The sequence below is a fragment of the Myotis myotis genome, unplaced genomic scaffold (genome assembly GCF_014108235.1).
Source record: "Myotis myotis isolate mMyoMyo1 unplaced genomic scaffold, mMyoMyo1.p scaffold_m19_p_40, whole genome shotgun sequence".
NCBI classification, from domain to species: Eukaryota; Metazoa; Chordata; class Mammalia; order Chiroptera; family Vespertilionidae; genus Myotis; species Myotis myotis.
Window position 1 is genome coordinate 1648839 of NW_023416347.1, and position 12364 is coordinate 1661202.

A 12364-nucleotide genomic window follows, 5' to 3' on the forward strand; every position below is an offset into this window, starting at 1 on the left:
ATGTCAGGGAAGAGATTATTCTTGTGTTATTATTTATTAACTATTGTATTAATTTCCTGACCAACAACTCTAAACCTAACTTACAACACCCTATATTTACCTCCTGCCTTTTATATTCTCTCTTTATGCCTTCCCCAGCTCTAAATGCAGTCATTGACTTTCCTTCCTTTACAAAATTAGTTCATAGTTATATAGGATTTCTGACTCTATTACAGATATTCCCAATTTTTGCCATACTCCTGCCCCCTTCTCTCCCTCTACCCTGCCCCCACTGTTTCTAGTCCCTCACCACATGATTGTCTATGTCCATGGCATATATATATATTGTTTAAAATATTTTTGTTGATTTTATAGAGTGGAAGGGAGAGGGAGAGATAAAAACATCAATGATGAGAGAGAATTGCTGATTAGTTGCCTCGTGCATGACTCCACCCCCACACTGGGAATTGAGCCTGCAACCCATGTATGTGCCCTACCAGGAAAAGAAGCAGTATCATATGACCTCATCATTTGTAAAATATAATAAACAGCATAAATTGATGAACAAAAATAGATTCAGAAACATAGAAGTGTCAAATAGATTCAAACTTCAGAGGGAAGTCAGGGAAGGGAGGGGTTAATGGATCAACCAAAAGACATATTCATTCGTATAAGCATAACCAATGGACACAGACAGACACTATGGGAGGTAAGGGCATGTGCTAAGGCATGGGGGTAGCTGGGCAGAGCTCAATGGGGGAAAAGGAGTTATAAGTAATACTATATGTAATACTTTAAACAATAAATAATTTTAAAAAGAAAAAGAAAAAAAAGAACCATGACCTCCTGGTTCACAGGTAAAGGTTCAACCACCGAGCAACACCAGCTGGACTACATTATTTTAAAATTTATGAAAATACATATAGTTTTTATTGTTGATAGTGTTGTGCCCAGATTTCAAGGTTCCCAAAAAGCCCATCAGGGAGCCAGCGAGTCTGATGCAAAAGCAAAGAGTCCTTCATTTTGAACTGGTTCGGCTCCCCGACCACACTCACCGATACAACAAAGGTAAGCCCAGTGGCCGAAAGAGAGCGAGGCCTGATGGGATAGTGGGTTTTATAGTAAGGGCAGGGGAGGGGACTGTGGGCCCCGCCGATTGGCCAGGCCCGAGTTGGGTCTTGTTACACAGGATGTGGTCATATTGATGGCGTGCACTTCCCTTGATTATCATTGGTTAGTCCAGAGAAATCCTGGGTGTGGCCAGCAGAGGCCTGGGCCTCCGGGAAGAAGCCCCCGCCGAGCACATGGCTCTGCCCAAAAATGGAGAACCCAGGGCAAGATGGAGGGTGCAGTCCTCGCCCCTCCCAGGGCGAGCTGAGCCCGGGCTCCAGGGGCCAGTCCGGTTGCCGGGGGTCCAGCAGATCGACCAGTTCCAGCCCAGACAGGAAGTCCACATCCTCCGTCTCGTCCCTGGGGGTGCCAGCGATCGCCTCCTCCTCCATCTCCTCGGGCGAGGGCACACGCCCGGCCCCACCGCCGCTGCCGCCGCTGCGTGGATCCAGTCCAGGGGCGGCGGGTGGGTGGCCTGCGCCAGGCTCCCGCCGTGGGCTGGGGAGTCGGTGCCCGAGGCCGCCAGCAGTGTGGTCAGGCTGTGCCTCATGGGGCCCGGCAGTCGGCCCATGTAGGCCCCACGATGACTCGCCCTTTCAATAGTATTATCAATGTCTCCTATTTCCCCCCTCTGTATATATTCTTTGGTGGGTCTCTTGTATTCCTCTCCACCTCCTTCCCCTCAGAGATCTGTTAGTCTGCTCCAGTGAGCCAGGCCTCTGGTCCCATCTACTCCCTCCCCTGGCGTCACTTGCTGGGCCGCAACACCTTCATTCACCCAAGTCAGTGGTTGGCAAACTCATTAGTCAACAGAGCCAAACATCATCAGTACTTCTTCAAAATAGACTCTCCCAGGCCGAAAACTGACTTCTGCGTTGCCGGGGTCCAACCCCAGCAGGTCCAGGGGTCCCCAAAGGCGTAGACGGAGTCGGCGAAGAAGGAAGGACACGGAGACAGCGTTCAGTTGATCAGCAGCCTAGCCAGGATCTCCAGCCAAGTTCTGGTCTGGATCTCCAGAGAAGTTCTGCTTAGGATCTCCAGCCAGGTTCTGTGTTCAAGTTCTCTTGCTAGGTTCCCCAGGTTCTCCATGTTCCCTCGCTAGGTTCTCCAGCCAGGTTCTGTCCAGGTTCTCCAGCCTGGTTCAGTCACCAAGTTCTAGTCAGGTTCTCTTGCCATGTTCTATAGTCAGGTTCAGTCCAGGATCTTTTGCCATGTTCTCTCGCTAGGTTCTGTCTCTAGATTCTGTGTAGGTTCTGTGTCTAGGTTCTGAGTGTAGGTTCTGTCTTCTTACATCTGTATTTATACCAGTTGATTCCAATCCTATCAATCTCTTTTACAAAGGTTAGGGCGTTTCTTATCTCCATTCCAGGGAGTAAAGATTATGTAGCTTCAGTATGATTGTCATAGTTAAAGTGATTAATTACCCGCCTGGCACTTAGTTAAGAGGTTTTATTCCCTCCCTAACTTCAGGGGAAAATCCCTACCTGGGGAAACAACCTTTCTCAGAGACCTTGGTTAAAACACATAGTGCCAAGAAGGTGAGAAACATATTAAGAACAGTATGCCATATATTCCAGGTCCCTTGAAACAGCAAGCATGGACCGGCTCCCGGCACTGCGTATGGGCCACGAAGTTTCAATCGCACTGTACGTGATCGCCCGCACGTGGTATGTTGTGGAAGAGCCATACTCAAGGGGCCAAAGAGCCGCATGTGGCTTTCGAGCCGCAGTTTGCAGACCACTGACATTGGCTGGGACTCCCCTGGGTGGTTGAGAAAACTACATTACCCAGAAGAAACTGCACTCATGTGGGCGGAGTTAAACGGCATTTGGGTGTCTGCCCATATGGTTAGGGCAGGACTTCCGCCTTCCTCCTCCTGGCGGTCATTTTAACCTTTTAGGTCTTTGTTCACAGACTCACAGGCTTCAGGGCGCCGTAGGGAGTGGGAAGAGGCCTGGGAGGCAGCGCGCCTGCTGTGCGGGGGTGTGCCTGAGGCTCCTTGAGCCCAACAGCCCGAGATTGGGGTCCCCGTGCCTCCCGGACTCCTCTCTGCGCACAGCGTCCCCGCAGCCTGACCCCATTTCACCCTCCAGCCTTGGGGACCGGCCTCTCAGGTCCCGCCGCCCAGGTCCCAGCGCTCAGAATGGTGAGTCCCTCGTGGGTGACACATGGCTGATGGGGGAAGAGGGTGAAAGGCTGCAGTGCCACCTTGTAAGGACGTAATGGTGCAACCGAGCAGGGAGGATTCGGAAATCTGGGCCTGTTTGGGGTCTAAAGCAGTGGTTCTCAACCTTCCTAATGCCGCGACCCTTTAATACAGTTCCTCATGTTGTGGTGATCCCCAATTTCATTGGTAAAAATTAAACATAATTAAAGCATAGTGATTAACCAGAAAAACAATATGTAATTATATATATGTTTTCCGATGGTCTTAGGCGACCCCTGTGAAAGGGTCGTTCGACCCCCAAAGGGGTCGCGACCCACAAGTTGAGAACCGCTGCCACAGAGCCTGGTGGTTGCCAGGCTCTCAACAGGCCATTTTCTTTCCACAAATTCTTGCAAATGCAGAATCAATTAGGTGTATGGGTTTGTGGAGCTTATTTCATGGCCTCACACTCTGTGGCCTCTGAGATAGTAGAGTCCTGGTAGTGTCAGCTGCTCTTGTATCCCTTAGACCCCGGGACTTTGAACAGACACTAAGCCCGGCCTCTTCAGGCCAGGACTAGGGCTTCATGACGTGGACCTTGTTTTTGGCAACCAGTGTAATGAGAGCGAGATCCTCCAGACAGGTTCCAGAATGTGCAGAGGCTTGGAGTAAAAAGCGAGATGAATCAGGAGCCCACAGGTATATTTAAAAAATAGATAGATAGATAGATAGATAGATATAGATATAGATATAGATATAGATATAGATATTAGATGTAGAGAGGAAGAGAGAGGGAGAGAGACAGAGAAACAGGGATGAGCAAAAAACAAGGATTGGTAGCCACCTGCACAATCCCTACTGTGGATCCAGCCCACAACCCAGGCATGTGACCTCACCCGTGCATGGGTCTATGCTCAACCAACTGAGACACATCAGCCAGGACTGTAGATCACTTTAATACAGGGAATCATGGTCAGGTTGGTAATGGTAGTAGTAGCTCAGAAGGGAAAGTTTGAGCCTGAGGACTGGTTTTCTTGCTGGGGCCACTGTTTGTGGGAGGGGCTTGTCACAACACAGCATTGGGACAGAAGTTGTCATATAGAGTGTGGGGGATAGATAATGGTTTTGCAGTGGTCAAGGCCTTTAAAAGATAAATATACCTGAGATTAATTGGAGGCCAAAGAGTAATTCAAACAAGATGAGACTAGGGCTGGTACATAACAACTTTTCTAAACTCTCACCAGGATTTTGTTGTGACCCTTGGTGTGGCCTGGCCGTGGGGAGTTGCAGTCAGTCTTGTGGATTAGCTAAGAGGCTTGAGTGGTCATCTGTGAGACTCACTGGGCATGCTGCAGAGGGCCATCGGAGCTAGAACTTGAGTGAAGGTTAAGGGAGAGATGTTGGCTGTGACTAGTGAAGGGACATCAAGTGCAGCATCACAGGAGGTGGGATATGGATATCTGAGATCTGATTGTTGTTCTTAATAGTTGAGGTTGAAGGAAAAAAACAGTCATGGAGAGAGGTATACATAGCAGGACTCAAGGCTGCCTCTATGAGTGTGGACTGTCAGAGTCTGTGCAGTATGCTTGATCCTGATTCAATTTGGCAACCATCCTCTGGACCACACATGCTGAGTAATAAGTAAAAGGCCAGGAGATGAACGTGGGGATTGCACGTTTGAGAGAGGTGTGGTATAAAGAGTGATGTGCACTTGGAGAGTGAATGTGAATTCATGGCCACAGCATCATGACTTTGACATAAGAGTGAATGAAGGAAGAGTCTATTTATGGTGGTCCCTGGATGTAACAATAAGGTGAATTTTAGGATAATTGCCTGTAGAGAGAGGTGTTTGGGTGCTATATTCTAGGTTAAGAGCTTAGGTGCCATTTAACTATCCACCTGCCTTTTGTTGGGAGTGACACACTGGTTGATGGGAATGAGATAGCATTCATCAGTGTTACCCAGTCCTGTAAATATCCACTGGCATGGGTAAGGAAGAAGGATAAGAGAAATGGATTATGGAGGTTGTGTGAACTGCAATTTTGGAAAGAAAGGTGATTAGAAAAAAAATTATCCACACCTTGGAAAATTTGCATTACCTTTGATGTTGTGCCTCTGGGAAAGAAGCTGTGTGAGAGAAGTGTTGTTCAAAGAACTATGTGCAGCAGGTAGTGGAAAGCAAGGGCCTCATATCTTGGGATCAAGCTGATGAAGTGTGATGCCATGTTTTTGGTGTCTTCAAGGAACAATCAGAAGGACTACACGTCTATTTCCTGAAGAGACCAGTATCAAATCACTCACACTATTTTTATCGTCAACATCCCTCTCCAACCTGTTTTGAACACCCACTCTATTGATAAGAGGCAGTGTGGCATACATGGGAGTTCCAGAGCTCAGGTATCTTCTATCTGCTCAACTGCCTTAATTGTTGTGGGAAGAAAAATATCAGCAGAAATATAAGAAGACAGTGTCTTTCATAAGATGAAAGCCTGGTATTTAACATAATATGTAGAGTGGAAAGAGAAGATGGGTGTGGAGGGTGGGGAGTATGACAAACTTATAAACTTAGGAGTGAATCTGATCATGGGCTGTACTGTCTCCATTATGACAGGATATGAACTTTGAGGACGTGGCCATTGCCTTCTCTCAGGAAGAATGGGGGATCCTTGATGAGACTCAGAGACTTCTGTACTGCGATGTGATGCTGGAAGTATTTGCACTTGTGTCATCTGTAGGTAAGACCTTCACATTCTGCCAGTGTCCTGAGGTGATGACCTCTCTTCCTTTATTCGTCAGCTATAGCTTTCTCTCTCCCACACCCAGAACATGGCCTCTGCTACTTTCCCCACTGTTCTGTCAAATATGCTGTGGCTGCCAGGGATGAACTGGATGGGGAGCTCTGAGCAAAGGACTCCAGGAACATCCCTATCACCTGTTACCTCAAAAAGTATAGGAAACTGAAAGTCATGAATCTTGCGGTGAGCTTAATGAGTCCCAGCTTGCACTTTCATGGGAGGCTGACAGTGTCTACATGCATGACTTCAACTTCTGCACTCTTTCTTTAGGTAAAGGTTCTTTGTAGCAGTTTGTGCCATATTATGATCTTTACATACATGAACCATGGGCTGTTCTTATAAGGCCCTCATTCAGTTGTTTGTAATATTTTCTTCCCTGAATACTATAGCAATCAGTGTTGCATGGCCCAGTGCTGACCCCTCACTTCTTCATCAGCTGTTTCTCTGCATTGGTGACTCTGCAGTATTCTGCAACATTGACTTGAGCATGTATTATGACATGCACATATGTGCTAAGTAGTCCTCAAAACCAGCTACTCCTTTATTGAATTTTACTTGGAATAAGACGGAGCCAACATCTTGCACAGCTCGCCCCAGTCCCCAGCAGACAAGCTGTGCTGAGTTTTCTTAGTTGAAAGATTAGCTGGAGATCCATATTCTAATCCATGTGGTGCTTGCCATGCTTGTGTCATATTTCTGCTGAGGCCTCCCTATGTTGTGATTTTCATTAGCCCAGAAAGTTACAAGAGCCTCGTATTAATCCTTCTTGCACATCTCTTATTTTCAGAGAATTGCATGGAACCAATGTGTGATATGTAACACACTTTTGTAACGGGACTTCCCCGTCACCACATTCAACATTCATTTCCGTACCCTTTCTCACTTTTCAGGTTGTTGGCATAAAATTGATGGTGATGAGGCCTGTTCTGATCAGAGTGTATCTATAAAAGGAGAGTCACAGGTCAGGACTTCTAAGACAGCTCCAATCACCCAGAAGATCCCTCTGTGTAAGCAGTGTTTCTCTGTGTTAAAAGGTATTTTGCACCTGACTGGATCTCATGTAACATATTTTGAGCAGAAAGCATTCTGTAGTGACTCATGTGCTGTAGACTTCTGTTTCAGTTCAAATCCTCAACAGAAACAGAGGAATGAATGTGGAGAGGAACCCTGGAAACAAGCTATAGACAGGGCTTCCTTTGTGAGCAGTTCCAGCCTCTACTTATCTACGGTGCCTTCAACTAGCAGGGAGTATGGGGAAGACTTGCAATACAACTCATATATTCCTAAGCACCACACCTCTATCAACACTGAGGAGCTACCCTGTGGCCATGAGATTTCACAGGAATTTCACAGGGGAAAAAGTCATCACCAGCGGGGTGAATGTGAAAATGCTGCAAGCCACAACCTGAAAGTTGTTCCGTGCCTGGGTGTGTGTTCTGGAGAACTGCTTTATGAGTATAACAAATGTAGGAAACTTTTTAGACAAATCTTTAACCTCAATCGACATAAGAGAGTTCACACTAGAGAAAAGTTGTATGAGTGTAGAGAATGTGGGAAGTCCTTTCATCGAAGGACTCACCTCACTGTACACCTCAGAGTTCACACTGGAGAAAAGCTGTATGAGTGTAGAGAATGTGGGAAGTCCTTTCGTCAAAGTGCTCACCTCACTGAACACCTCAAAGTTCACACTGGAGAGAAGCCATATGAGTGTACTGAATGTGGGAAGTCTTTTAGCCTAAAATATAACCTTATTAGACACCTGAGAGTTCACAGTGGTGACAAGCGATATGAGTGCTGTGATTGTGGAAAGTCCTTCAGTGATAAGTCTTACCTCAAACAACACCAGAGAATTCACACTGGAGAAAATCCCTATAAGTGTAGAGAATGTGGGATATCCTTTCCTCGAAGGGCTCACCTCACTGTACACCTCAGAGTACACATTGGAGAGAAGATATATGAGTGTACTGAATGTGGAATGTCCTTTCCTCGAAGGTATCGCCTCACTGAACACTTCAGAGTTCACACTGGAGAGAAGCCATATGAGTGTAGAGAATGTGGGAAGTCCTTTTGTCGAAGGCCTCACCTCACTAGACACCTCAGAGTTCACACTGGAGAGAAGTCATATGAGTGTACTAAATGTGGTAAGCTCTTCAGTGACAGAAGTGCACTCAATAAACACCTCCAAGTTCACACTGGAGAGAAGCCATATGAATGTAGAGAATGCGGGATGTCCTTTCGTCGAAGGGCTCACCTCACTAGACACCTCAGAGTTCACACTGGAGAGAAGCCACATGAGTGTACTGAATGTGGGAAGTTCTTCAGTGAAAGAAGTACATTCTTTAAACACCAGAGAGTTCACACTGGAGCAAAGCCATTTAATTGTAGAGAATGTGGGGTGTCCTTTCGTCAAAGGGCTCAGCTCACTGTACACCTCAGAGTTCACACTGGAGAGAAGCCATATGAGTGTACTGAATGTGGGAAGTCTTTTAGCCAAAAGTCTAACCTTATTAAACATGTCAGAGTTCACATTGGAGAGAAGTGTTAAATGTTGAGGGAACGTTTTATTTTTCTCACTTAAAATAACAACACTGAAGCAAACCCTTTTCCGACCTAATTTCCTGAATTTAAACCCCTTTTAATGGAACATGCACTCTTCTAGATTCCTCATATGTTTCCAGTACAAATGAAGCTTGAAGGCAGTGCGTTGCCCAGATCTACTACCCGATTGAATTGTGGCTGAAGAGATTGTACCTCTGCCACCTGGCGCACCTGAAGACTGTGTATCAGTCCCAACCCCAGCGTGCTCAGGGGAAATGCATTCTGTGTTGTCACTTGTGCTTGAGAGCATTGTGATCCCTCCACTCCTGACAGGATCTTCATTTATCTCCGAGGAGGTAATGCACCTGACCCAGGGTTCATCCAGGGCACCTTCCTCTGCTAAGACGTGCGGCCTCTGTCAGGGACATGTGGTTCTCACATTATGCTGTGATGAATTGTTCCAGGTTCTAATTCACCAACCCTCTTTCTTTCATCTGTTCTGGTTTGTGATATTTTAGTAAAAGTATTTTTCCTTTAGTACTTTTATTTTTTTTGGTTATATTCACTTCCAGGGATGATTTTGAAGCACAATTGTGTGATCTCTCATGGTAGAGTTAACAGATATTGTGTGGTTCCCAACTTCTATGTGCTTTAGGAGGGACAGCATAGTGCCATAAAATCACTCTTTGACCAATATTGGCTTATAGTGCATTGCTGCCCAAGTCCTTGAAAGAAAGACTGCATGACTTTGTGGTTCTAATTTGCAGGTTTGATCCCAGCCCATATGGGGCTATGTAGGAGGCATCTAATTTTTTCTTCTCTCTCACATTGATGTCTCTCTCAATTTCTCTCTTCTTCTCCCCATTCCCTTGCACTCTATCTAAAAATCAATGGAAAAATATCCTCAGATGAGGATTACCAAAAAAAAACCATACATTCACCCTGGTGCCCTGAGATGGGGCCTCTGCCGGCCTTTCCTCACTCTTTCCTGCCTTTGCCTGGGTTGTTCCCACCGCAGCTGGGCTCACTGTGCCCTTCCGAGGGTTTGGTAGAGAGGAGCCCCAGGCAAGGCCCCGGGGGGGATTTGGGTTCTGTGTCTACCTGAGATATGCTGGCCAAGACTCTTCTGTCTCTATCCAGAGGTCTCTCCAGGTTGCATTTCCCCATCCCCCAGGCACCTGTCCTGCTGCAAATGAACTTAGTTCTGTATCTGGGAGAATCCCCATGATGCCAGGGGTCCCCAAATGAGTTCACCTTTAGAAAATCCTTCCTCCAGTCAACCCATTCACAATCCTTAGACCCACTAGTTTTTGAGTCTCTGTTTTTGCATTTTGGGGATTATTTTCCACTTTGATTTTTTTATCAAAAATATAGCACACCTCTTCCCCACTCCCTCACCCAGCCAGTTCTGGGGGTAGCATGGGTTCTCTAGGATATGGTGCTGTGTATTTTCAGTGGTGAGAACATTCTGCAATATAAGCGTTTCCAGAAGGAGAGTCTTGGTCTCAGTGTAATTCCACATTCAGAGGATGAGTTGTGGTTGGTGTGCCCCCCGCCCCCATTAGTTTTGCCTGTGCATGGAAGATCTTAAATGAGGTGATAGTTCCTGGATTCTGGGGAATACTGTGCTGCTGGGGTGTGTTGATGAGGAACAGAGAGGTTGGGTGCCTGTGATCGTGTTTCTGCCAGCTCATGGGCCAGGTTCCTCAAGTGGATGGGCTGAGGGAAGGCTGTAGGGATGAGAACTTGAATCAGATGGTATGGATGCTCAGCAGCCATGGTTATGCATAAGGGACACATATAAAGACTGAGGCTGTGGATACTGTTGAGCCCAGCTGTTCCAGATCCCCCAAATACTGAGTGTCCTGTCCTCAGGAACTGGCATTCTAGTGGAGGACAGTCCACAGAGAATGGACCAGGATACCTGTGACAGGTGACAGCAGCTATAGGGGAAGGTGAAACCAGTGTTGGTCAGTGGGGTCTTCACTGAGGAAGTCTGGGAAGGAGGGTCAGGTTCCAGGTGGGAGCCTGCAGGGAGCATGCCCTGTGCATTTGTGAGCTGTAGGGAGGTCACTGTGGCTGGTTTTATCAGCAAAAATCAAAAAGTGGTAAAAAATAAAAATGAAATAAATGGTGCCCAAATAGGCAGAGGTTATTGTACATCTCATTCTGAGCCAGACTGGAAATACAACTAAATCAAAGTACATCCACCTGGTATTAACAGATTGGATACAGCATATTTTACAACACAGAGGACACCAGAAGAACGGCAAGGACTAGGAAGTGGGCTTGAGAGTGACGGCCGCCAGGGGCCAAGAGGGTGAGGGGAAGCCTGTGTTGCCCCAAAGCTGTGTCCCTTCACGATTTGAGTAACACCCAACTGTGTAAGGAAAAGCCACAGGGCAGCTGGCTGCCAGGGAAACTGGACCAAAGGCAAAAGCCCCGAAAGGCTGCCCCATGAAAAGCTGCCCAAACAGCCTGGTGCTGGGGAGAGACCAAAGAGCAGTTTCATTGTTTTGGTTTTGCTTTGTCTTTGCTTTTATTCCCTAAATGCAGAACACAGGACTTTTCTATTGCAAACACTCCCTCAGGGCTTTGGGGCAAGGAGAGAGGCACAGACTTGAGGTGCCTGAGGAGAAGCTGGGGAGTGAAGCAGGGCGGGGAGAGGTGGCCAGGAGTCCGTCATTGGGACATTCTTAACCTTCCAAACCTAAGCAGCCATTTCTCTCCTGGGTTCTATCCTTCCTTCCTCTGCCCCATAGTTTCATTCATTCCCTGGATATAAACTGTGTGGCCACACTCACCAAGTGCTGCACAGAAATGTCCCTAAATGTGGGTGCTGCCTGAAATCCCCATTTAGCTCATTGTGCATTTTCTCCCTTCCATTTGCATACACACACACACACACACACACACACACACACACACACTTTTAAATAAAGTTGATTTTTATTTTTTAAAATTTTTTTTATTGATTTCAGAGAGGAAGAGATAGAAACATCAATGATTGGCTGCCTCCTGCACGCCCCCTACTGGGGATGGAGCCCGCAACCTGGGCACAGCCTCTGCTGGGTCACTCCAGCACCAGCACAGTGGTGGGTTGGCAACATTGCTTTCCATAGTGCTTAGGAAGCTGGGCCCGGGGACAAGGTCGGAGGTGCAGGGCGTGCTTTTGGTTGTCTGCAACCTGAGATGTGCCCGGCTTTGTGATGGCTGTGGGTGGGGAGATGGGCACCACTCATCCGTGCTTATGGTCACTCACAGGCAACAGTGCTGCCCTCTGGCGCAATTGGGTAAGGGACGTTCCGAGGGGCGCCTATGGGGGAGCAAACAGACCCAGGGACCCCCCATGGGAGGAAGAGGCCCATGGGCTGCGGGGTGGTTCCTTCTGTCCCCAGGCGGTTCTCTGGGCACCATCTGCCTGGAGTCCGGTTACTGCGTCTTTGTCTGATCAATATCACGTTCGCCTCCCTGGAGCGCTGAGCCCACTGTCACCTGCATTGAGAGCAACCATCTCCAGGCCTTGCTGGTGTGGCTCAGTGGATAGAGTGTCAGCCCCTAGACTGAAAGGTCCAGGGTTCGATTCCCGTGAAGGGCGTGTACCTAGTTGCAGGTTCCCCAGCCCTAGTCCGGGTGTGTGCCGGAGGCAACCAATCAATGTGATTCTGATATCCATGTTTCTCTCTGTTTCCTCCCCTCCCTTCCACTCTCTCTAAAAATCAATGGGAAAATATCCTCAGTTGAGGATGAACCGAAAAAAGAATAATTATTTCCAAGGAGCCATCAATAGCCCATT

General features: G+C 47.4%; 1 pseudogene; it reads left to right on the forward strand.

The window, feature by feature from the left end:
• Positions 1-2768: 2768 nt before the first annotated feature.
• On the forward strand, positions 2769-10359 carry LOC118654979 (annotated as a pseudogene).
• Positions 10360-12364: the final 2005 nt, after the last annotated feature.